The sequence below is a fragment of the Cygnus olor genome, chromosome 6, assembly GCF_009769625.2.
Source record: "Cygnus olor isolate bCygOlo1 chromosome 6, bCygOlo1.pri.v2, whole genome shotgun sequence".
In the NCBI taxonomy this organism is placed as follows: Eukaryota; Metazoa; Chordata; class Aves; order Anseriformes; family Anatidae; genus Cygnus; species Cygnus olor.
The window spans coordinates 36,793,103-36,819,318 of NC_049174.1; the positions used below are offsets into that span (position 1 = coordinate 36,793,103).

A 26,216-nucleotide genomic window follows, 5' to 3' on the forward strand; every position below is an offset into this window, starting at 1 on the left:
CCCCCACCCCCCACCCCCCCTTCCCCCCCCCCCCCCCCCCCCTTTATAGTTGCAATGAGAGTGATGCAATATGTGGAAACCATAAAGCATGTTAGATTTGACTTTACTCTCTCTACTGACTTACCTTAAAATACTCAGTTAAGTTTAGAAGCTCTGTGCTTTTCTTTCAAGCCCCAAATTCAAGCAGAAGTCTTGGTTCTTGCATTTCAGGTGTTAGAAAGCATTCCATGCCCAAGAACAAACAAACAAAGCATCCATGTTGCTTTGAAAGATGAAGAGAGAAGAGAAAAAACAGACTAAAAGTACATCTTGCTCTTAGTGGACTACTCTGAAGTATGAGCGGAGACAGTATGGAATAGAATAGGTCACCTGAAAACTGTTTGCCATAGTTGCCATTGTTTTCCATGGTTTCTACAACCATAGAGAAATCAAATGATATCTTTGTTTTACAGTTTTTCCTTTCTCAAACTGATAAAAATAGTACTCTTTTCATCTACTTCAGAGGGGTGTTGTAAAGACAAATATCTTGAGGCTTGCTAACAGCTAAGATCCTAATGTGTGCAAATAACCATAATGTGTCCTCACAGCAAATTTTGTCTTATCTGAGCCCTCTTTTGCAATCACGCATTACAGACGTTGTCCTACCTTTGCTGACTACAAGGTAATTCAGTATTTTACCTTACTTTTATTATTATTTTTTTAAGTTCATTTGTCTGCCTAATCAGTTCCTGATACTTCTGCACTAGAAGTTTCCCCAGAGGGCTGAGGGTGATGCCTGGCAAGGGAAGGTGTGAGGGACTTGATGACCAGTTCCTGGTGCAATTATGTCCTTCTGAGCAGAGGGGAAGCCAGGAATAACTTCTGCAGAAAAACTGCAGAAAGGGTAAACTGGGGGAGATGAAAAGAAATTGCTACTGGGCTACAAAAATAGGAACATAAAGAGAACAAGAAGTATGGAATGGGAGACACATACAAGTAAAATGCCAAGGTCAGTACCATTAAGTCTCACAAGACCTTGTGTTTACTGGTCATATCAAAGGCTATGTATGTCTAGCACAACATGTGTTCCTTCCCTCACCTGGTATTTAGTCATTGCTTGTGATGGTGAATCAGACAGGTCACCCTAGTGCTTTGCTCCAGCCCATCTTGCGCACAGCGTGGCACCAAACTGATGGCTGCTCCTTGCCCTGCGACTCCCAGCTTCCCTTAGCTTTCACACAGCGAGTTGCCTCTGATCTAAACATCTTCAGCTGCTGCCCTCCTCGTAGGGGGCCTCATGTTTGGCAGCCGCTGCTGGATCAGGCCCATGCAACGGCTATCACAGCTTGTCTTCTCCAGCTTAGCTCCAGGTTACCAGAGTCCAAGAACGAAGCAAAAGTTCTTTGATCCCGACAATGGTGCAGCGCATGTGACATGCATCAGCAGCATGAAGGCAGAGGGACCAGGACAGGTCTCATCTGGAAAGGGGCTGAGCATTAGGTAATGAAAATCATCACTGCTGGTTATGAGAGAAAAACACTCAGGAGAAGAAAAAGGAGAAAAAAAAAAAAAAGGTTTTACGGTTGATTTATATTTCTATTATGGGCTTATCCTGTTAGCTCGTTCTTAGAGAAGAGCTGTTCCCTGAGGTACAATTTATCCGTTTTAGAAACTCTCCTCCCCCAAGAAGTTTGCAACAGCGGAAAGAACAAAAGTTTGGGGATTTTTGAAGGGGAAATCTGGCAAAAGCAGTGAATGGCTATACCCAAAGATGCATGCAAGTGCTAACTTCTGGGGTGCCACCACTTAGCCTAAATAGCTGAGGAAGGTTTGTCCTGCAAATGGAGAGACTTTGTGGTGAGCTGTAATGGCCTCTGTAGAGGTTTCCCCAAGAGCAGCATTCTCCCAACTTCTGTTAAGGTGATGTTATAAATCAACAAAAAAACAAACAAACAAGAATCCTTTAATGATCCAATTTTTTTGTTTTGATTTGTTTTAGGGTGGGTGTCATGGGGAAGATCTACGATGAGGTAACAGCTGTTTGCATAATGGGGACTGGATGGGCACAAGTCATGAAAGACAAAGTCAGGCCAAGGGCCCGTAGGATCCAGGAGGCCTTCGCACCCATGAAAACACCGCTGCTGAGTCAGGCCCGGGGCTGCTTGCACACCCAAGAAATACACATGTGCTGATAGAAAGCAGATTTAAAAGGTAAATGTGAAATTGCTTTAGAGCTCTGGATGTGTTTGGAAGTTTGTGACTGGTTGTCAGTGATGTCATAACCGTATTTATTATACCTCATAAATGGATGGGTCTGACTGTTTTCCTTATTTTAATGTATAAATTGCAGTTTATAATGGCAATAAAACACTCCAGGCTGTGCATTTCAGGGTGATTATTGCATTTCTCAGGTGGTTAAAGTTACTCTAACTGCCTTTCAGCTCAGATTTCAATAGTATTTGCCCAGTGTTCGGGCCATTTTACTTGTATTTTTATGTACAAACCTCAAATTAAAGTGTTTTATTGCTTTTTAATTAAAATGTTGAAGTGTAAAGAAGGAACAGTCACAGGCAGATAGAAAGCCATGGTAGTAGGTGTTTTGATGTAAGAGGGAACATATGAGAAGGTGGGTAGGGAGAGGAGAGGTTGCAGAGCCTGTCACCATGTTTGGGTGTTTCTTGGGTACTCACTGCTGGTTCCAATAAGCACATGGTCAAGTAGAAACATTTGTGACCCAAATGCCTTGGTGTTTACCTCATAAAGTCTAGCACAGAAAAATTACAGACTAAATGGCTATGAACCCTTAATTAACTGCTCAGCATGGATGGGCCCTCCTGGTTGAGCCTGAGACTTGCTGATGCTCCCAGTGTGGTAGCTTGTGATGCCTCAGCTCATAGTGTTCTTGAGTCCTCTTAAAAATGTATGTATAAATGAGTTGACCGGTTCAGCCCATGTGCAGGATGGAAAGTCTGTTCTCTGAAATCTTTTTAGATGATATCATGTCTAAGATATTATATCTGCTTGCTAAAGCAAAGCAGCAAAGTCTGTGTGCTACAGGTATTTATTTGCTGAGTGGTGGCTGCTGTCTCGGTGCTGAGGGAAGCACAGCCCCACAGAGAGATGGGACTGCTCCCTGGTGCTGTGGGGTGATGGACCCAGATCATGCCGTTCCTTGACGCCCTTTTTCTTGTTGTTCTCCTCCTGTTAAGCCAGGATAGCACCGAGTCCTGGTTTCACCCACAGGTGAAACACCTTCCTGCTGGAGGTGCCCACCCGCAGAGCAGCAAGGCCTCTTCCTGGCTTTGTTGTCCAAGATGAAGATGAGCAGGACACAGCATACATGGCATTCCCTATTATAAATAAGGCCCCAACACTGTCAAAAGTTTAGTTTCAGATTTTTGGTTATATCTGTCTGCACAGGCTTTCTTGCATTTGGATCACTGCAACACTACGGTGGCTATTTCATTTTTTTGTGGTCCTATACCCCCTTCCATGATCGCTACAGGGGACAGACAGCTGCACACACAAGCCAGGCTTTTTAACTGGGATTATCTTTTGTGGCACAGGAACTAGTGTTAGAGGTCTCTAGTACACATTGTGTGGGTGCCATATGAAATAATAACAAGTTCAATAAAAATACACCTACACGCATGCCCCCTTCATTTAAGGGCATGCATGGAAGAAAGTTGAAGTAGGGATTGACCCTTTCGCTAGGGAAAAAAAAAAGAAAAAATAAATGTTTTGGGTGTCTGATTTTATACCAAAATCATACCTAAAATATTTTTTTTTTTCAAAACATTTTTCCATTGTTTCCCCCATCTTTATTTCTATTTCTCCTGTGCAAAATATCCCTCTTGTATACCTCCCCTTTCTTCCCATAGAAGAATGGAAGAAATGCTTAATGGGAAGCAAAGCACATTAGGAATATTAAGGAAAAATTACAGTATATACACTATGAAATGAAATGCATCTTTTGTGAATAAATCCCCCAAGAAATCTTATATTTCCAGGCATCCACTCACATACCTTCATGTAACAACTTATACATTCGTAAAACATTCATTGAAAGCAGCTCTGCAGTTTTATAGAAAACAACATGCCAGGGATGCAAGAATCTTGCCAGTTCTGTGAAAAATGACACCAATTAAAGCTTAAATTGCTTGTTTTCTCATAAGGTACATATTTTCATAACTTTGAAATCAAATAATTGCTGCTTTTATATTAAATACAATAAAACAAAAAGGATGCTAGTTTAGAGGAACTGCTACAAGCATTTTAATATAATTTTCCCACCATTTAAAGTCACAAAATATGGAAAACAAGTCAAGTATGCAAAGTTCCAAGGAGATAGAGAAACTCCTTCAGATTATTACATCATTTGTCTTTTGTGTCAGGAAATGTGTATGTGATTTCATTGTTTGATTAAATGCCAAAAAAAAGGCATATTGCTCTTATCTAACTGATTACAGATTTTATTCATCTGAAAAAGTATTTGTTCATACTTTGACGTTAGAAGGCAATATTTTTTTTAATGGTCCAAACAAGCATTTTCAAAAAAAATATAATCCTAACTTCCCAGGCTAGCTTTTTATTTTGTATTAACAATGCACTGTACTAAAATTTCCCATACTGGAACACAGTCCCTAGTGGTTTTCAAGCTATAAACTGAGTAAACAGTCCCTTTCTTATTGAGTGTCTGTGTGAATGCATGTTGTTTCTGGAATACATCATATTCATTTGCAGAAACCCTGTGTATGGATCTTTAACACTTTTTTTTTTTTTTGGTCTTCTTTTTCTGAGGTACCTAAAATAATAGTTTGTTAAGACAGTATTACAGTCATATAACTTGTTGGGAAAAGCACACCATGGCTCAAAATCTGAATTAAACATGTGTCATTGTGGGTAAGTTTCATTTAAAATACCTATATCTGCTAATTCTTTAATATGTTAATGCTATGCTGCTGTACTATCTCTGAATTATTTTAGCATGCTTTTGGCAATGTTGCACTAAATAGAATATAAAAAAATCAACTAAAAGTATTTCCATATTGAGTTCCCCACCCCTTTTTTTTTGTAAGCACATATGAAGGTGGCACTTATCAGTGACATTTTTTGGACTCTCACCATATCAGGGTTGACAAACTTAGCTTTGCATACTAAAGAATCCTTTAAAAAAATACATAAATAATCTGAGGACAAACACGAAGCTTCATCTGGGGACTTCAAGGTCAGTTACCATTGGCCTGGCCTCCATTAACCCCCACAGGAAATCTTCCAGGATCCTTATTTTATCTTGAGTGGGTGTTCCCGAACTATCAGTCTTTTATTTTTTTTTTCCACCAAAATAGAGAGACAGTTTCCTTTAAAAGACATGAATTTCATCTGGTAGAATATTTTAAAACTGTTTACAGGTCACAGAGAAATTTGTAAAGAGAATGGTGATATTTTAAATTGCTCGGTTAACAAAACTGCTCTGCCTAAATTTGGGAGAAGGAAAAAGAAAACATGAAAACTTAGTAAGCATTTAATAGTAAGATATTAAAAGACAGCTAAGCGTTCTCAGTCACTAGAGAAAATAAACTAGTATGGTATAATGAGATCCCTAACGTCTTGTGATCAATCCAAAGTAACAAGAATGTAACACTAACGGGTTAACTAATTATATGTATATATTTAAAAAGTCTCTCAATATTCTGAATCATGTCCAATATGAATCCTGAAGACTACATGATCTATTATTAACCCATTAGTTTTGCACTTTCGGTGTGCTTTGGCAATGAAGAATGCTAACTGCAGTAAACTGTCTGAAATGTGTCTTTTTAAAAAAGTGGGTAATTTTTTTTGCCTGGGGGGGGGCAGGGAGAGACTATATCTTATTTATGGTGTCATTTTAAACTCAAGTTACAACATCTTAGATTTAAGAGACAGGCCAGTAATGCAGGCAAGGGTGTCTCCTGCAAGGAGACAGAGATTAATGCCATGTGTACTGATGATTCTCCACCACAATTTAGGATTCTGGTGGCGCCATGACGCCCCTGTTTTTTATGGTGGTTTGCCAAGAGAAAATTACTTAAACCAATTGTGAATGCATTCCTGTTATACTTTTACACAACCACATTTATGTACATAAATAGCATAATGAGTATTTTTTAAATGATCTCTCATTCCAGATTTACCTACTTTGCATAAAATGTCAAACACAGGAAGGAGGGGAGTTGGGATTCTGTTTGTGCTTTTTTTTTTTTTTTTTTTTGGGTTTAAACGAGAAAGGTTTTCACATGGGAATATACTTTTTTCCCCCTTTCTTTCTCCATGACAACTGACCACAATTGAAGTAGATTCTTTTTAACATACTGTAATGTGAGAATTTTCTTCAGCTGGAGGGTGTTTTATTCCCTAAATTGAAAGCTGTTCTACTTTACTGCATAAAATGTGAACTGAAAGATTAGGATGCTGGGTATCTTTGCCAGGTAAACTGGCACAGGGAGAGCTTGAAGGCCCTCAAAACCATAATAAGCTTTAAAGACTTCCGAGGTTGAGAACTGTTTGTAGGCTTCAGAGCTCTGAGCTCAGCAAATGATGTCTTTATATTGAGGAGAGTTTACACCAGGCAAACAGAGTATTTGAATGTTTTTTTGGCTAAGTTCACAACTGTTTTTATCAATGTATTTTTATATGAGTAGGTATTTATCCAACATTCATGTATTTTGTCTCAAAATTTCAATAAGGAGACGTTTTATTTTTTTTATTATTATTTTTTTCTCCTATACCCCTCAACCTATGAAGAGGGGTTTGTGGAGCTGACTTTTATTTTATGGTGTTCTTTTTTGTGAGGCTGTTGTAGGTCAATAAAGCAAGATTTATTAGCAACTTTTAGAAGTGCTGGTCTTTTAATCATTGCTATATTTTTAGGAGCGATTCTCTCTTTGTTGCCTGAACCACTTAATCTGACTCCATGACTTTAATTCTAGCTTATGTTCCTATTTGAAGGCAGTTCTCAAGTGTGAGTACATTCGTGCTGGGTGATGGAGCCCACAGAGTTGTTCTGTCCCTCGGAGGATTTTCAAAATGAAATGAAGCATCTCACTTTATATTTAATGAGAGGAAGGCTGAGTTTAAGGATGATGGGCTTGGAGGTCTCCTGTGCTTCTGGTTTGCTGTACTCCGAAAGATTTGTAATTCTCTTAAAGTTAGTAGTTTCCTGCTGTGACTATGAGAACTATGGTAATCAAGCCTGAAGCTTTTGAATGACAACATCATCATATTTAAATATGAATCTGGCTGGAGTAGATAAAGATATTGTTTTCTTCCAGCTATAGCAACATATGCATATTTAGATAAGGTCTTTTTCCAAAGCCAAAAAGGACATCTTCCCTTAGTCCCCAGGTGTGATACATGGTGTGGAGGGGTCTGGTAAATAATCTTCTGTGAGAGTTAGAGAGAATTGTTGGTAAGAGCTACATCAATGAGTTTTCTGAGGAACAGGAGGTTGTTGGGTACTCTTTTGCAGCTATTGCAACAAACAATACTTTTTTAAGGCAGTGCACATGAAGCTCATACGAAGCAGCTGATTTAACCATATTGCTATTTTTATGGTATTTATGGTAAAGAGGTGTTTACTAAGCAGACCTCCGTTCTCCACACAAAAAAGGTGGTCTCCAATATATCTTTACATGTTCTTTAACATAATATTTTGGTTTGGAAATTAGAGATTGAGTTAAAATTATTACTTATAGCATTTGAAAAGTAATTTCCTCTTGATGTGCAATTAAGGTCAATGTTTACATATAAGTTCAATGTCATAATAATGTAGGTTTTACTACTATGTGTGGTTCCTGCAGTTAATATAGCCAGTTGTATCAATACTGGCTGTTATACTGCTACAAATATATGGGGTGGTCTTGGCAATGCACTTTTTCTGTGGACGTTGGAGAAACCTGGCAAAAGTGAGGAACGGCTAGAAGTTTAAATAGTTTGGCAGCTAGGGCAGAAGAAGAGGACTCCTGGCAACTGAGAAGGAATTATAGGCACTGAAATGAAGAGGCTCTAACAGTGTGGAAGGAGAAAGATGACTTTAGAAAAGGAGAGGGAAGGGCCAAGTACACAGGACAAGAAAGGTCAAGAGGAAGATTGGCAGGAGAGCAAAAGAGTTTTTCTCCAGGGAGAAGCAGAAAGGGATGACTTCTTAAAATAGAAAGTCCAAAGAGTATCATCAAAGGATTCAGCTGTGGGAAACCTGTCCAGCTAAAGAGGCAGCAAGTCTGAGATGTTTATTATTTTTAATTTTTTGGAATGCTGCAAGATGTAAACCAGTCAATTTCATTGAAAAAACATGTTTAGCTTCAGACTAACAAATTTGCCTTCCAAATTTTCTTCAGAAAAGTTCTAGTGCAGTTCAAAACCCCCCAAACTAGAACCCCAGTTTATCTTGGGGTCTTACTGTTTCTCCTTCATTATCTGTCCATCTATTTGAAAAGTAGCTGCATATGGGCATAGTGGACTGAGAGTTATAGTCTGAATTACAAAATATTCTGAGTAGCCCAGTCTGCCTCTTGTCCCTGGGTGGAATTTTCAGGCTTATTCATATTTAACTGCTCAGGTACCGTTATGATCAGCTATTATGTAAATGTCAGTACCTATGTTAGCTTCCAAAAGCCAGGTGTTGCTGTTAAATTTTTGCACCAAAAAGTGTTGTCTATTACTTTTTATACGTGTATGGCAGTATATGTTATCTACTGCTGTTAGAGAAACATTGTCTTGTGACATAATTATGCTTGATAGCTTGATTAATCATTGCTGTAACTTTTTGCTTTCATAAAATTAGTTTCTATTGGTTTTGGAGTGTGTGACCTCAAGAAACAAACATGGAAGGTACTTGCAAAATCAGCTGTACAAAAGTGGTCACTTAATGAACATATTTACTTTACTTTGTGCTTGTGTAAATAATTTATAATACAAATTTTTGAGGTCTAGGATCCCTTTCCCAGAGGAGAGGTAGTCCTGCTAGAGGGATTCAGAAGTTAATACATCGCTGCTTCTGCTCGCGGTTGCGCAGCTTTATTTAGGATATGATGTTAAGTGGTAGTGTATTTACTTTTCACTTGAAGGGATCAATAATGTCAATGAATATTACAGAAAAAACCTAGCTGTATACTTCTTCAGGTGACTGCTCTCTAGACTATCATGCTCAAGGACACTTTCAGTTTATGACTGCTGAGTGTGTGGAGAGGACACATGTATGATAGAGTGAAGGCTGGGCGTTTATGGGAGTTACTCCCTTTGCCATCATGAAGCATTGTACAAAGGGGCTCTACCTTGTGCCCTAGTTTAAGGGGAACTGTCAAAATCAAACCCTAAAGCACAAAATGTTTGACATGTCATTATTGTAGTAGCTCTATAAAAATTCAATACTGCAGTTTTGATCTATTTTATATCCATAAGAAAACGTTATTTTACTAATATATGCATTGAAGTCTTGAGCTCTCTAATGAGAATTTTGACATTTCAACTCTGTGGAACCTAAGAAGGAAGAGAAATTCAAAATGCCCTTGTAAGGAAACTTCTGTTTACTGAAGATTTCTAGCTATCCCAAAGTAAGTCCTGTGTGCAGGGCTGATTGCAATGCAGTATTTTAGAGGAAGAGAGAGGAAATGTTGTGATGACTTTAAGTGAATTTAATGGAAGTAAATGTTAATACTGGAGATTGGCACGTCTGAATTTCTAACAGCTGGATGAGAGTTGTACTGTAGAACAATAATCCTACCTAGATGGCTTTCAGCGGGCTCAAATCCCACGTTTGCTTAGTTTATCTAGGATTTCCAGTTAACCACGAAGTTTTGCATGCCATGCCTGCCAGCCTTCTCTGTGCCCACTGCAAACGGTGCCCTGTGGCTGAAAAACTTATGGCACAAAGTCACCTGAACGTACCCCTCAGAGAGCCAGCCAGTTCCTACAACCACGTAGCCTTTCGCCAGGTAGTCAGTTTCAACATTTCAGCATATTTTGCACAAGTGACAAATGCAAGCACTCATTATGTGTCATGTGAGGAGCAGGGCTTCCAGGGAGGGCTCTGGGAAAGCAATACAAATCGAGCCATACTGTCACATTCAGCTGATGCAGCTGTTCGTTGTACAGCCTCTCCTTTGTGCTTGGACAATTGCCAGGTATGATTTAAGCGTGTTTGGAGCCCTGGTGGGTGCGAGCATCTTGCTGGGCGGTCTCTACTGGGACCACTGACTGAAGCGGGCATCAGTCGCACCCGCTGGTCGGCAAACTCATGCAACACAGAAACTAAGGAGCTATGAAGGCATTAAAAGCTAATGCTCTGAAAATGGGCAGCCTGACACATAATGGAGATGGGGCATCAAGCCTGGTTATGTCAGGAGCATAATTTTAACACAACAAGACATATGTAACTAGGCATGACACATTGGTGTGCTGACACATGAACCACGGCATCTGAAACAAAGGCAGTTTGCTGAAAATCTTATAGATTCCTCCTGCCCCAAACAAATTTCAGTTTGAGATTTCATGATTAACAAGCTTTCTAGAATATTTACAATTTTCTCAAGTAAGTTTTTTTTTTTTAATTTTAAAGAACAAAAAGTTAAATAAGACATACACATTGCCTTTGAAATGTTACCATAGGAAAGTCATATATTTAGGTGTTATGTATTAAAATATTGATTAAAAAATATAGCCCCCTGCTTGTAATAAATACAATGCAAGTCATAACCTTTATTATGAAAATATTTCAGTGTTCCACAGTAAAAAGTCATTAACATTGCTAAACTGTAGAATTTGATCATTAGTGGAGGACACTACATTTTGCTTTTAATAAGGCAGTGATTTATATAGAAACTTATTAAGAAAAAAGATATGGCTCATTTCTGATCTCTGACACACATAAAAGATGTTGCAAATTAAGGGACTGATCCTGTAGATTGCTGAGCTGATATGAAGAAATGCTGATAAACAAAGTGCTCACTGTCACTGGCCTCTACCTTGCACTGAAGCAGACGTACAACATGTGACGAGGGAAATGGAGATGGAAAAGCTTTCCTGATCCCAGTCATTTCAGGTTTCATATACTAAGTGAGAAGCTAGGCATACTAGATTTCCTGTTTTTAATTTTATTTATTTTTATTTTTTATGAGTCTTTAGATTGGACAAACAGTTGAGCATTTTTTTCTGAGAAGTGGAGAAAACTGCTCACTAGGATGTTCTCCTGTGTGGTGGCCATGGGGAGCTAGCTTTGCAGCATCTCGTGCTTGATGTGAGCAGCAAGGCTGCTTGTGTGCACACAGGGCAAACAAGAACACTTGGGCAAACAAGAACACTGGGGATAATCGCTGTTGGGCAAAGGTGGGAGGAGAGGATGCAGCTGTGAAGCCCAGCTGCAGCAAAGAGATGGTGTCCATGAGCCACTGGTTCTTCAGCTCCTTGTAGCAAGTGCTGCATCTCACTGTTCAGTGTGAAAAGTGTCTGAAATTCAACTGCATAGTGACAAGGGGACTTCATGTGAACAGCTTTATCTGCATCACAAACCCAAGATGAACTTAATTAGTTTAAATGACTCCAGGTGCACAGGGGCACTTTTCCTGGGCTTTGTTCAGCAAGAAGCTGAGAGGGCCTGTGCTCCATCAGCATCTCCAGCTCTGGGAGCCTCAGTTGTGCCCAGGCAGCTGCTCTCTAAGGCAGTGGCAAGAAATACGGTGTCCCCTAGCAGGGGATCCGTACCATGGGTCTGACTGCATGGCTGCCCTCTCAAGGGGCAGAGCTGGGGTCTTTGAATTGAAGAGCACTTGGGGTGGCAGTAGCAGACCCAAGAGCACCAAAGGGAAAAGCGTCTGCATGGTCATTAAAGTAGCTGCTGGAAATGAAGAGTTCCTAGGGGAAAATAGCCCGCCTTCATATAAGTCCCTTTTTGTGTGCAAATCTGTGGACAGTGTGATGAAAAATGCATTGTTGTACGGTACCCAAGAATATTTTGTAGGAGGAAAAAAAAATCCACTGCCAGAATGATCCTGTTACACATGCAGTACTTATTAATGTTAGTGAGTTTGGTTATTTTATTTTATTTTTTCAGGTAATGCATGTTTCTCATTACTTTAATCAGAAAAAGCCTGATAAAAGAGAATGTACACTTCACGTGTCAAAGAACATGCTAAAGCTTTTTTTATTCACATGTGTAACCTGCTTATATGTCACTTTATATGATTTTCTTTTTAAATTTTATTAGCTGAATTCTAGTGCTCTTTAAAGTAAAAGTGATAGCAACCAGGTGCATTGTAGGGTAAGTGACATAGCTCTGCCAACACACCTACGTGAGCAATTCCCATAGTTTCAGTCTCTGCCATTTGTGCAGGATCAGGCACTCATTTTCTGCTGGAGTTGTGTCTCAGACACCACTGGTCCAGTTTTGAGACTGTAATATTTCGCTCTTATAAAGCGAGAGAGTAATTAAGGAGGAAAAAAAAAGCCTTTTTCTCTGCAGATTTTACATTTCAGTTTGTGTGATTTTCCTCCAATATTTTTCAATTCTGATGAGGCTAACAAACAAAAACAAACAAAATACAAAATACAAAAAAGCAAAAAACTACTTCACCTGCTTTCTGGCTCAGCTGACTCAAACCTTCCCATGGCAGTTCACTAGCATCTGCAGGGAATGCCAGTTTATCTGTTAAACTACCAACAACAAATACATGGATTTATAACAAAAATATGGGATAGTGAGAAGCACAAACTTGTGCAGCTGCTCCTGCCTGTACCTACACGGGCCTGTAACTTCTTGAAGGTTAAAAATTTTCTATGGCTATTTTTTTTTTTCTTAAACAGCTCAACACAGTGAAGGAAAGATACTTGCAACCTGAGTTTTGAAAAAAAAAAAAAAAAAAAGCTTAATATTCTTTCTCCTTAAGCCTTTGATCCCTATTCCTCAGTCGTGGGAACAGGGAGAAGTGATCCTCCGTGAACTGCGAGTAGGAAGCTGCGAGGGAATCGGCAGATGAGTTTTTAACGTTAGGCCTTGTTTATGCTGGGGATTAAGTCATTTGTGGTCAGCAACCAGTGCAGCTGGGCTGCTGCAGGCTCCCAGTTCACATCCGATGACATGACTCCGGTGGAAATCGGGGGCATGCTCGGCTGCTGGAAGGGCGATTTCTGCCCTCGCCGCCGGGCTGCTGGCGGTGGCCGGAGCGGAGGTGACCGGGTGTGTGTGGTGCCGGGGTGCCCGGCACACCAGGTTGGAGCAGAGCTTCTTGGGCGAGTGGAAAACTTCAGAGAGAAAAGGTTCTGAGGAGATTGATCGAAACCATAATTTTATGGGTGTAGCAATAAACAGGCAAGCCAAGCCTGAGCTGCAGGAAAGCCGCGCGGAGTGGCTGCTACTTTGTGTTTCTCAAGGTCCTAAAGAAGACAACAATCAGCAGATAGGGCAGGGAAGGGGGGAAAAATGCCTAAATTGCTGCAGTGATCTGTCTGTGTAAACATTTCAAACATCTGTCTGCATTTGGAAATATCCTGAGCTCTGCTCTGAAAGTATTAGGGCTTTTTCCAAAGGTGATTTTATTGTCAACTACTATTACAGCAGATTTATTTTTTTCTAGGAGGCACATGGTTAACATCTTTCTGTGCTTCTAAATATAACTTGCTTCCCAGTAGTATTATCCAGGTCTCATTCCTCCTCTATTTCTCTTTCCTTTTCTCTGCTCCCCTCTTTCTCCTTCTGTCACCGTCTATGTGCATTTGTTGAGGCTGTGAGTTACAACTGGACGTGATGGGGATGGATTCCTTTTGTGATCTGTCCTGAGTTATACCAAAACGTTCTGTAAAGTTTTACTTTCGTGGAGCGCTATATAGTGACTTTTTATGTGTCTAAGAAATGGAAACATTTTGTCTCGTATAAAAAAAAGAAATATTTTTATACTGTGCTCCATTCACAGACCACATCAGAGGTATTCTAAGAATAGAATAGATCAAATATATTTTATGGAAATATAATGAGAAAAGGATGTGTTCCCAAAACTCACTCTGAACAAAGGAATGCAACATAGTCAGGAATACTTTAATGCGCCTAACAATTTTCTCATGTGAAAGGCTGAAGGAACAGTCTTGGTTTGAAGAAATCTTCCAATTCTCCCCAGGCACCCTGAACTTGAAATCAGAACTAGGAAAGCTATATATTACAAAAAAGAAAATGTATGGAAAAAGTGACTGAGGGCATTAACCATAAAAGACGTTTTGAAAAGAAAAATAACATCAATATGAAACATTTTGTCATGTTTCATTTCATTGATCATATATTTATTTTATGTGCTCTGGAGCGCTGAAGCTTAGATGTAACTACATTTCAGGAGCCTCATATTAGACCTGTCATTCTCTTTGTGGTGAAAACTAAATAGTGAGGAAAAAATAAAATAGATTGCAATTATTAGATTTGGGTTGGATTCCATCAGATTGTTCTTAGAAACTTCAAAAATTGAACTCAGAATATGAGACATAACATTAACAGCTATTAAAGAGACTGCCTGCGTGACAGATAGAGAAGTGGGAGGTACACCTACAATGTTAAATAATGCATCTTTTTCACAGTAATGCAATATGTTCACCTTAAATAGGCTTGTAATTAAAACTGCCAGTGTTGATTAGATCAACCACATAGGAAAGATGCATTTGTATTAGTTCTAATTAAATCTGTTTTAAACAAGTTAAAGTTAGATTGGTGGTTTTTATTTTTTATTTTTTTTTATTTTTTAATGTTTTATTCCCTGATACAATGGCATGTATTTTGGATACTTTATAAAGGCTCATCCTTTTCAGTAGCAGATCTCTGATTCCAGGTTCTGCCTCAGGTCTGGACTTCTTTCATAGGTAAAACCTGCAGTGATTTGAAATATGTCTGTTAGAGGAACGTGCCGAATAGGATCTGGCCACACGTGGTCAGAAATGTTTTTAGCATTGATAAAGAAAATGAAAGTGTTCATCATAATTCAAGCTCTTTAGTAATTGGTCTTAATGTGTTTTCCAATAAATATAAGGTTGGCTTCAACGTTAGTTGTGGAGAGGAGTGGAGTAGGGAAGGGACGAGCATGGGGAGCGCTGGCAGCCCCTAGCACATCTCACAGCTTTCACTGGTGCTGGGTGGCACTTCTCACACTAGGCATCTTTGAAGATTGCTGGTATGAAGCCCAACAAGACGCACTGTGTTTTCAAAACTCCCTGCTCGAGTCTAACACCCTGCTAGAACTGAAAGTTATATTCTCCTTGAATTGAGTGGAGTGAGGATTTGGACCCAAGTGGATGATTTTGGATATATCAACCAATGCAAGCTACAAATGCTAAGCAAGTTCCACCACAGCAGTAATTTAAGCAATGGCATTTTGTGCAGCTCAGGTCTCTGAGCAGGCTTTCAAGGGTTTAACTCCAGGGTGGATAATATCAGCCTCTCAGCTCCCGCCCTTCCTCTGGGTGCGGAGCTGATCCCAGGTGCCAAGGGAAAAGTGGTCAGAGCCTTTTGGCTTCTCTCTCTCTCATGATCCTCGCAAATTTGTGTAGGCAAATGCCAAGACCTCCTTGTCCAAGGTGGGCAAGGAATGCAGGGCTGGGAAGGTGATGGTGGTGGGACACCAGCAGCTTGCGGCCCCGTGAGTGCCAGTTTTCTTTAACAAGCAACCTGAATGCAAGGGAAACCTCCAGGAACCACGAGTGCTGTGTTACAGCTTGTAACACAACTGGAAAAAATAAGTTGTGCTATGTTTCATATTGATTTTCCTTCTCTTTGGTGCAACGTTTTCAATTTAAATGGCAGAAGGCTGAGGCACAGAATGGGAAAAAATGTTCTGAGCTACACAACTGGGAAAAGAGCCTGATTTTCTGATTTTGTGTCCATGTTATCCAATTAAATGTTGTCACTGTCCTGTGATTTCGTGTCCAGTGCAGTATTGCTTCCACAGAAGAGCTAATTATGGAATAAGATAAGTACAAAAGTGCCCATATTTAATTAACAACATTATATAGTATATCCAGGAAGAACATTTTTCCCCCTAAAATTGTTTTAATTAACATGAAAGAAAAGCTTCTGCTGACTTTTTATTGTTGCAAGATAGAGAGAAAATTATTTCATGCTAACATTGGGCTATATTTAGCTTCCATCTCTCTATCTACAGAAGAAAAATTGAAAATTAGTTTGTTAGATTGTATTGCTCCTTTTTATCTTATAAGGGCTTCCTTCAAGTACCATTAAATAATGATATAATCTTTAGGATATTAGTTAACAGATAATAATTATTTAATTTTGTTGTTTGGTTTTGTGTTTTGTCCTTTTTATATTTCTTAGAGAAGGAAGAAATATTCCACCTTCCAGAAACCTGATATTTTGGACCAGATCCCTCTCTGAACAGGTTGTATGCTGCCCTTTTCAAAATCAAGCTATCAGAAGATGCCCTTCAGCAGAAGTGTTAAGAGGACTTGGTGAGCTTAACATGTTTCGCCTGCTTAATTTAATTTGGAAAAATTCAACCAGAAAATGAAGTTATTAACAGGTTGGTACATTCAGAGATAAGATGATGTCACAGGGAAGCAGTCAAGTGGGTTGCTTGTCAAAATATAAAATATGTATCTGTCAGAATCAAATGATAGATAAGCTGTGGCTGGGTGTAGGATGCGGTGAAAATAGTGTGCTAAAAATTGAAACTGAATCCCACCAGTCTGGAGCACAAGCTTTTAGTAACTATTGTGGTGATCAGAAATATAACAATTCTGGGGACATGAACTGCGCTGCTGAGGCACTGTTTGTGTAATTTCTTGGCACCAGTAGCCAGAAGTATGTGCATCAGCACTAGACCCCAAACAGGAGAGCTGGGAAGCGTGGCTCCCTCAGCAGAAGACTGAAACTTGGACACCCCATTAGGTTGGGTATTCCAAAACGAGGATTAGTAAATCTTTCCTTGGGTAACTTGGAGACATTTAAGGCCTCCAAATGTGAAAACAGAGTTTGTCTAGCCAACATGATGAGCCTTCCTGTATTAGAGAGGTTCAGATCAAAGGGAGAAATCTCCAGTGCATTCTCCAGGAACGCGTACACGTCATGCAACTCACAGGCCTCTTCCTGCCTTCTGGCTTGCCATATAAAATAGCTGGCACCAGGACTTTAAAGTTAATAAACTCAGGAATTGTAAATGGCAAATTGGAGTCTTGCATGAGCAAAACAGAATAGGCTACTAAACAAGGAATGTAGTCAAACTCCCAAATACTGTGATGGCAAAATAAGAGAAATACCATTATAATAAACTTCGCTATTGCGTTATCATTGAATTTGGGAAAATGATTCCACTTATGTGGGACTTTATTCACTGCAAGTTGCAAAACTGAACTTTAAGACTATAAACTCCTGGGGATGGCTCATGAAATCTCTTTTTGCTCAGGGTCTTCCAAGATGCAGAGTTTAATTGTGACTGGGAACTCTCAGGACTAACACAATACAAATAATAGAAGTGCTAAATAAAAATGCTGCTTTTGTATTTAAAGGTCAGAAGGGACCAGTCTGACCTCTTGATCTACAGGCCATAGGGCTTTGTCCAGTAACATCAACATGAGATTTCTAATTTATGTTTCAACTTATATTACTCTTAAAACTTCAGCTTGACAAATATTCCTCCTCAGGAAAGAATCAGTTTTAATATGGTGATATGATTTTTTTTTCATTATTTAAAATATTTCTCATTTAAATTTCTTTAGCTTTAACTTCCAACTTTTGGATTTTGTTTATTCTTGATTAAAAGTTATCTCATATCAAAACCCTTCTCTTTTATAAATGAGGCAGATGAAGTTTAAATCTGTAAAGAGTGTTCTTAATAACTTTGTTTTTTTCAAAGTCAATTCCACTTTTTTTTTTTGCTATACTTTTTACTGTATGAATGCAAGAACTGGATTTTTTTTTTTAATATTTTTTTTTCCATAATCATAATGACTTTCTTAATGCTGTACACAGAGGTGACAACCATTCTCTGCTGCTACATGCTATTCTCCATTTTATATCCTCAAGGATTGCACGCACCCTTTGGGACTTCATGCTGCTGGCATTATATGTGCTATGCTTACTCTGTTTCATGCTAATTTTTAATTCAGCACTAGTTTTAATGGTTGTATAGAATTATCTACATTGCTGCCACACATAAATTTATGAGATCATAAATACCTATCAACTTTTAAAGATGGACATAACCAGCCTTTTTTTTTTTTTCTTTTTTTCCTTTCTTTCTGTTAAAATCTGAAAATAAATCGCAAATCTCCCAGCATGAGGAACTTGGTTTTGGACTTGTGTAATGACAATGCCCTTGTAATTGAAAGAAAAAAGAAAAAGGAAATCTGGGAGACGATTAGTCTACATGTGGTATACTTCTTTTTCCTAAATTGAAAAAAAAAAAAAAAGAACAACAATCCAGTGACACATTTGGGCTGAAAAACTGCTTGCTGCACATGTTTTATATATGTGGGTTTACTACACAGATCATGTGTCTTAATTAGGTAATTTATACTGTGTTATCCAAAGAAGATGTTCATGTTCATTTGGGTACACAATAAAAGTTTCAAAAAAAAGTGTTAATCCTCTACTTACTGAGATCCGTGCATGGATACAGAATAACAACAACAACAAATATATCCCAAGATGCTAGCACAGCTACCTACTAGGTTATGCTCCCTGGAGAGTCAGTATTGTAGAATATGCACAATATAGGTGGGGATGAGTTGTATTCTTAGTTGGACTTTTCTATTCTTAATTTTCTTCCTGAAACTAAACATATTAGCTTACCCACTGGGCAACTTTGAACGCAAAACCAAAAGTATAATGATAAATAAAACTAAACCAAAAGAAGGTTCAGGCTGTCACTTTGTTATTTGGGCAATTTGTCAGTATTTGGATAAAGGTTGAACTAGATGATCTTAAGAGGTCTTTTCCAACCTGAATGACTCTGTGAATTTGTCTGTCTTTGAGTTGTGATGTTTCAGAGAGGTAATGGCAGCTTGGCCTTGAGATCCGCTGGCCTTTTCCCCTTCTTCCCCCCAAACCTTGATATTTCCTAAATCAGTGTTTTGTTTCCTTGTACTGATCTGATACTGTTCAACCAGAAACTGAATCTAGTTATCACTGGTTATGCTAATTGAGATTTCTCAGTTTCTCTTCCCCTTCGTCATTAAGCTGGATTTGAGCTTCACATACCCTCGCAATTACTTTGAAATTCGAAGTCTCCTTGCAACTACTTTGAGAAATCTGAAAGCTAAATGATTCCCAAGTTTAAAATATGATGTTCCCCAGTTGAAAGGCAAAAAGCAATATTGTTATATTTGTATTCTGATGAAATTCATTATGTACAATATAATTTGTGTCTCCATAACAATCTACTCTTCTTCAATTAGGGATTAAGCCAGATACTACAAAGATCTGGAGAAAACACAGTAACTTTTTTTTTTTTTCTCATTGAGAATACAGAAGGAATTTGAAGTGTGTGTCACTGGCAGTAAAATACAAGCTTACAGAGTTTTTCTTCTGTTTATTGTAAATCAACTACAGAACAGCAACCCATGGCATTAGTCCAGGAAACTGAGATTATGAAGTTAGGAAGCAGAAAGATGAACAGAAAATCATGTTCATAAATCTTAACGAACATCTTCCTCACTATGCAGTGAGAACCTGATTCAGCTCTCTTTGAAATCAATGGGAAGACTCCCACTGACTTTCAGTGGGAGGTAGCTCAGACCCTTATTGCTTGCATTTGTGCCCCTCTTGGGATAGGATATGACGGGATGCAGTGCATGCAGACAACCATAACTAATGGAAACGGTCCGAGGACCCTGGCTATCCTGAGAAATGAAGGTGAAGCAGTCAAGTTTAGTATTATGCCTCATCAGGCCTTCTTCCTGCACACACACACCTTATTCATGGGAATGCAACAGCACTGGAAACAGTGCTGTATTTGTTGATGGCCACCTTGACAATGTGTTATGATCCCTAGCTGCTGTCCACAGGTCTGTTCCTCTGAACGGAATATGAAGTGTAGCCTAGGAGAAATCTGTTGTAATTTGCTCTCCTCTTTTCTGTATTTATAAGCCTACAATATTGTAAGTTTTTACTGTGGGTGGACAAGCAGCATCCACTCATATCAAAGAAGATATAAGTACAGATAAATATAACTTTATACATTCATTTTTATATAACTTATGCAAATGTATGTGCAAGTTAGTCACAGTCCCCAGGCTGGCAGCAGATAGCTGATGTGGCCATTGGTGTAACTTCCTCTGGACACTTGTGTTACTGTTTTATCCTACTGCCTTTCAGCAGAGCTTTGGGTACATATTGCATCCATCCCCTTGCTCAGTGCTGCAGCCTTTAGATGAGATAAATTACTTTCTCCCCATCACGTCACTGGTTGCTCCAGAAAAAGCTAATTTTACCTAGCACTTGGTGTTAAGTACTAACTGACCATCTTAAGTCTAATCAAAGTATATAGACACAAGAGTTTATTCTTTTATGGGAACAAAACAAAATTCTAATTTTGGCATACTGGGTTCAGTTGTCCAAATTAATATTCTTAACATTCATCCTTATATTAAGCACCCATAAATAACTTGGTCCCTACTGCTTAGTTTATAGGTATTAGTGTTTGAATTTTAATAATTCTAATTAATGTTATCTTTATTAATTACTTCGTACTTTTGTTAACTCGTCATGAGATCTCAAAGCACTTAATTAAACCACACAGAAGTATATGAATTTCAGTCTATTGAGTTTGTGTTAAAAAAAAATGTGTAAAATTGTGTAATTTGTGTAAAAATTAACAGTTTTTCCATAGTCCATTTCAGGGCTTTATGTTGATTTTCTGCAGCATTTAAATACTGTGAAAATTGGGCTCCAGAAATCTTGACTCCCACTTCTACCCACTAAATTATGGATCTTACTGCCAATTCTGAATTTAAAGTAATCTTTGAAAAAATTGTATTCGGGAGTCTTCAAATATGAATAGTGATAATTATATCAATATTATTAATATGCATTATTAAAATACATAAATCTACATTTTCAAAGCTTTGATGTGCTTACAAAACTGAACTTTTAAATGAAAGTATGTTTTTAAATCATGCATGTGTTACAGAAATCTATTAAGACTCAGTCTCACAAAGACGTGCATATGCTTAGTGCAGTGATTCACGTGCTCCTACAGTTTGTCCCCTGGGAGCATCATAGCTATCTGATGGAACATACCAGTTTATGATCTCAAAGATTGTTTCCCAAACCATTTTTTTTTTGTGTGCGCTTCCTCTTCGTCATTATTATTATTATTTTAATCTTTTTTCTTCTGTTGTTAAATCTGATTTTACTATGATTGCAAACCGTGAAGATTACCACGTGGAGAAGCTGCGAACTACATTCATTGCTGGTGGACTCTTACTTTCAAATCCGAACACAGCTAATGTAAATAACATTTTACTTTTCTTAAAAGTTATGTAGGTCTTCCGTAGGTCTTCACCTCCTTTCCCACTGTTCTACTGCCTTGTGAGAGCTGGTCATTCATTGCATTGATTTCCTACTTCCTAAAGGATTTCAACCTTGCTACATAGTTAAAACTGGAATATAATTACACTTTCTTTTCCATTTGGACATTATAAGACTCCTACTTAACTATTAAAAAAAAAAAAAAGATAAAAATGGGACCTTTAGACATTGTAAGCTTGTATTTTGAAGGCTATGCTTATATTTTGAGGTTTCTGGTGAGCAAAATCAAAACTAACAGAACTGACCATAATCATAAGTGCTTCCCATGTTTTAATGTTGTTTTGTTGTTCTTGTTTGTTTGTTTGTTTGCTGGGAATTGTAGTATAAAGGAAGGTGTATACTCAAGAATTGCTATCGGACCATGTTGCTGAAGATAACAAGTCACTAATGGAAAAGCAGAAATGTTTTGAGGAGCAGTATCTGCCACCCTCTCTTCTGTACTAACCACCAACAGCTGGAGACCAGGCAGCAGAAAGGCAAGAGGAGCACGTCTCATAGATGCGTGTGCTTAGGCTTGAGGCTGAGCAAAGTTTCCAGGAGAAAGGTACAGTTTTTCGTTGCCTTTAATTGGGTTTCTATTGTTACAGAAAATTGATATATATATATATATATATATATAACCATTACTAGGATATTAATCCTAGTGCAAGACTTGTAGTTTTTACTTAGCCATTTTTACCAAAGAGTTGAACAGTGCAGCTAAGCAGTAACCTAGGCCGGAGAGGGCCTAGGTGGGAGGATAGGGAAGGTGGGGGAAGAGAAATGGTCGTTCATAAGTGACCAGGAAGGTTTCACAATTTCCACAGTAGCTTCAGACTCCAGGATCACTGGTTTCTGCCCTTTTCATCAGAAGTGTGAGGCAGGGTATCAGGAACGCGTCCCATCACGACTAATGGCTCAAAATGGTGACAGGACAGTGCCTGTATCTAGCTAACTGGTATGTGTTCATGTGTGGTTGGAAAATATTCGGTCTCCAGAAGACAAGGAGTGTCCTACAGCCATCTTTATTTCACCCACTCTTGCATCTGCTGGAACATCTGTTGGTGGCTAGTGCTGGAGACATGACAGTAGACGTGTTGGGGAACAAGTCTGGCTCAGGATGAGAGTTTTTATGCTTCTCTGTGCTGCAGAGCATTGGGGGATCTGGAAGTCTTTCATGCTCTGACCTTTAGGAAGTTGAAATCCTCAGAGCTGGGTTGTCATTGGTTAAATGGTGTTTCCTGCTTAAAACTTCAGGAGGCATATTTTTACTCTGCACGTATATTTATAACTAATGATTTGAAATTTGGTCTTTTGCAAACTTGTACCTTAGACCACCGGTATTTTAGTATTAAAAAAAGCCTACTTTTTTTTTTCTTTTTTTTTTTTTTTTTTCCCCACAGTGACATGCTTTTGTGGAATGCAACCATGTGGGAATAATTTTCACTACAATTATTTACTTGGTTGGACTGGTTAGTTTTCTCTTAAATGAGGTACTTCATTTTAGAAGTGGCATCTTCTCTTAAATAGTTATTTAGAGGAAAGCTGCAGAAGATAGCAACTTTGCAGAGGAGGGAGAAAAAAAAAAAAAACAACCAAAAAAACAACCACACACACAAGTTGGAAGGGCTTAGAATAAATTATTGCATGTCATTCTGTGGGAAAATCTTCCAGTACGAATGCTGCGTTATTCGCAATGTGAGTGCCAGATCCACTCAGCTCTGCTTTGCACTTCTGTCACCCTTATCACTCATGAGACGATACTCTTCTACTGTAAGTGCTACCCCCAGCGGCATGTATTCATTTATAGGACTTGCATACTTATGCTAAAGTCACACACCCAAGAGGCACAGGATGAATTGACAGTATAGGCAGATGCTTTCAGCAAAGAAACCGGCATGTTAAAAGAGCTTTAGCGTGGTTATTGTTTTGCCAGGCAAATCCATGTACTTGTCATCAAGGTGTTAGGGAGTATTTCAGCCTCGTTGTACAAGCTGAATACAAGAACTGTAATCAAGAGTTACATCATTTGGTGAGACAAGACCTGGAGGAATACAGCAAAGGGAAATGTGCATAATCAGAACAGTTCGGTTACAATGGAAAGCGGTTTGATAGTGTTAGAAATGTAGCTGAAACACGCTGTCTCCATTCCCCTGTCATCAGACATTAGATGGTAGATGTCAATGGACTGGAGAGACCTCAGGTTCCAATGAAGGAGTGTGGGGTTCCCTCTTCAAACCTTCCCAATGCTCCGAAAACCTCCTAAGGTAACCATCTGCTGAGCCATGAGGCCTCTCCCTTGTTTGAGGATAGGCACCAAACTGGAGATTGAAAAAGAATCCCTAAATAAAAACTTGATTTGAAAAAAGCAGTTTGTTTTGACAATTGGTCAAAGAATGTTGAGAAATAAGAGCACGGGCAATTTCCCCCCTCAAAATTCCCATAAAGGAAGAGCTCTACACAGAGGCAGGGCCAGAAGTTAGGGAGAGGAAAAAGTCTCATAGCCATGATGACAGGGAACCCGCTGTAGCTTGTCATACATGTTAGGGATGATGCGCTTCCCATGGTGCTTTCCACACTAATGCTTTTGCCAAAATCCCTCCCAGAAATCTTGCTTTAAAAAAAAAAAAAAAAAAAAAAAGTTCTCTGGTGACACCCAATCTGAGTATGCAACATCCAGCCTGCTTTATTTATATTTTTCACAAAATATTTATCACTACTGCCATAGCAATAACTAACCTAAAAAAAGAGATGAGGTTTCAATGCAATTTGACCTTCTCCAGACCCTGTCCAGAGCCATCTCTATTCTTATACATATATTATTGGAAATGTTTTGAATTTTTGAGTTTGTGGAGGAAAATGTTTGACATCTCAGGGATTCTCTAGCCATGGAAGACTGCTTTACACCCAGCACTAAGTAGGTTACCAGACAATACTTAGTTTTTTGGGTGTCAAGTATGTTGTAATTCTCCCTGGACGTTAACGTGCAGTGAATTAATAATATTGCTCCTTGTTGCCTTGTCATTAATCTGTTTATTATAAGCCAAAGCTGACATTTGTGGCAGTATTTAAGAGGGTGATTTTTAAGAGACACCGTACAGTGAGTGCTGGAGGGAGGGACTTGGGTGCTGCCATAGAGATGATGCTCCTCCAGGATGTTGGTGGCAACCAGCAACACAGGCATTCATGTTTTGGTTGAGACTTATGAATGGAGCCCTACCTCCAGCAGGGCTCCACAGGTGAGCAATTCAGAAAATTACATTATTAAATTATATTATAAAACTGATTTTATGATCATGTAAAAGCCATGCAAATACATTTTTTTTTTTTTTAATTGAGGCTGCTGGCTGAGCACTGCTGGGTGCTGTGGAACGTGAGCAGTGCTATGAATATCAGGAATGCTAATAATGGGGTCCCATTTCTAACTTGGGAACAAGAAGTTTGTTGCGTGCACATAACTTCCATGGGCAAGCATTCCTCTTGTCTTGCTGGATGTAGGGTGTGGTTCTGCATGAATAACCCCAGTCCTTTAAAAGAGTGCTGGAAGACAGTCAAATAATTGTTTCTTTGCCAATAATCGTAGCGTGGGGAGATGCCGGGCTCAGGTTTTAATCCTGCAAATGACTCCCATGCAGAGGAGTCAAATATAGAGTGCAATTTGAGAGCAAGGTCTTCATTGTTTTTTCTTTTCTTTTTTCTTCTTTCTTTCTTTCTTTCTTTCTTTCTTTCTTTCTTTCTTTCTTTCTTTCTTTCTTTCTTTCTTTCTTTTTCCTTTTAAATAAACTGTTTAATTAATTTATCAGAATTATCTCTGGAAACACTTGACAGTTCATAGCGCTGCTTGTTAATAAGTCACTAATTGCCTCCAGGGTGTTTAATGTGGAGCATTAAAGCCAATAGTGAGGGTCAAAGGAAAAGCATCAGAAGACCGCATGTACAAGCATCTGCATGTTTGACTTTTTTGCACCAGATTCCTGGCTATCACTGTCTTAGGATACCTAAGAGGGCCGCAGTTGTCATAAGCATGTCTTAAGTGGGTACTTCGGAATTGTCCTGGGATGGTATCGAGCCAATCTAACAGCTTTCTTGCATGAAGTATGCACAGCGGAAGAGGGAGAGAGGGAAGAGGAATGTGTGGCATTCCTCTGCGCCTTTCTGGCACAATTGTCCTGGTGGTACTGTTTCAGCTGGTGTAATCAAGAACAGCCCTGTGGCTATGCTACGGCACGTGAAGCTCCTTTTTCTGGCCCTTATATGGCACACGACTGCAGCCTGACTGGTGGGGCTTGCGGCTACTTCTCCTCCTTGCGCGCTCTTCCACCACAATGAACACAAATTTGACGTGTTTAGGAATCTGCCCTTATGTTTTAAAACTCCATGCAAATATGGTAATAATAACTAAACTGACATTTGCTTTTGCTTCTGTATAGTATGTCTTTAATATGATTACTACCCTTAACATTTAAGGGAATTTTGACAGTTATGTAATCCCTTCAACATTTAAGTACAACAGGAATTTATTATTAAGTGCAGTGGCTGGAAATGGAGTACTTTTTTCATTCACACTATAAACAGTTACGTTGGATTAGTAATCCTGCTTGTCAGAGTTGCTCACTGTTTGATATTAATCAGTAGGTTTATGAAAGGTGCAATAGAAGGCAGAAACGAACAGTGAAGAAGTTGTAAACCTTGGTTCCATAAAATCAGC

The 26,216-nt window shown here is 38.9% G+C and overlaps 1 long non-coding RNA gene across 4 annotated transcripts in view; it reads left to right on the forward strand.

Moving 5' to 3' along the window:
• Positions 1-47: 47 nt before the first annotated feature.
• LOC121072210 overlaps positions 48-26,216 on the forward strand; it is a 58,244-nt gene continuing 32,075 nt past the window's right edge. For 2 of the 4 annotated variants that reach the window (XR_005821073.1, XR_005821071.1), the window contains exons 1-5: positions 48-1,479; positions 1,979-2,190; positions 4,780-4,881; positions 16,316-16,520; positions 21,852-22,073. This is a non-coding gene — a long non-coding RNA (uncharacterized LOC121072210). The remainder of the gene's footprint in view (positions 1,480-1,978; positions 2,191-4,779; positions 4,882-16,315; positions 16,521-21,851; positions 22,074-26,216) is intronic. The other 2 variants (XR_005821072.1, XR_005821074.1) reach the window with 2 other exon arrangements.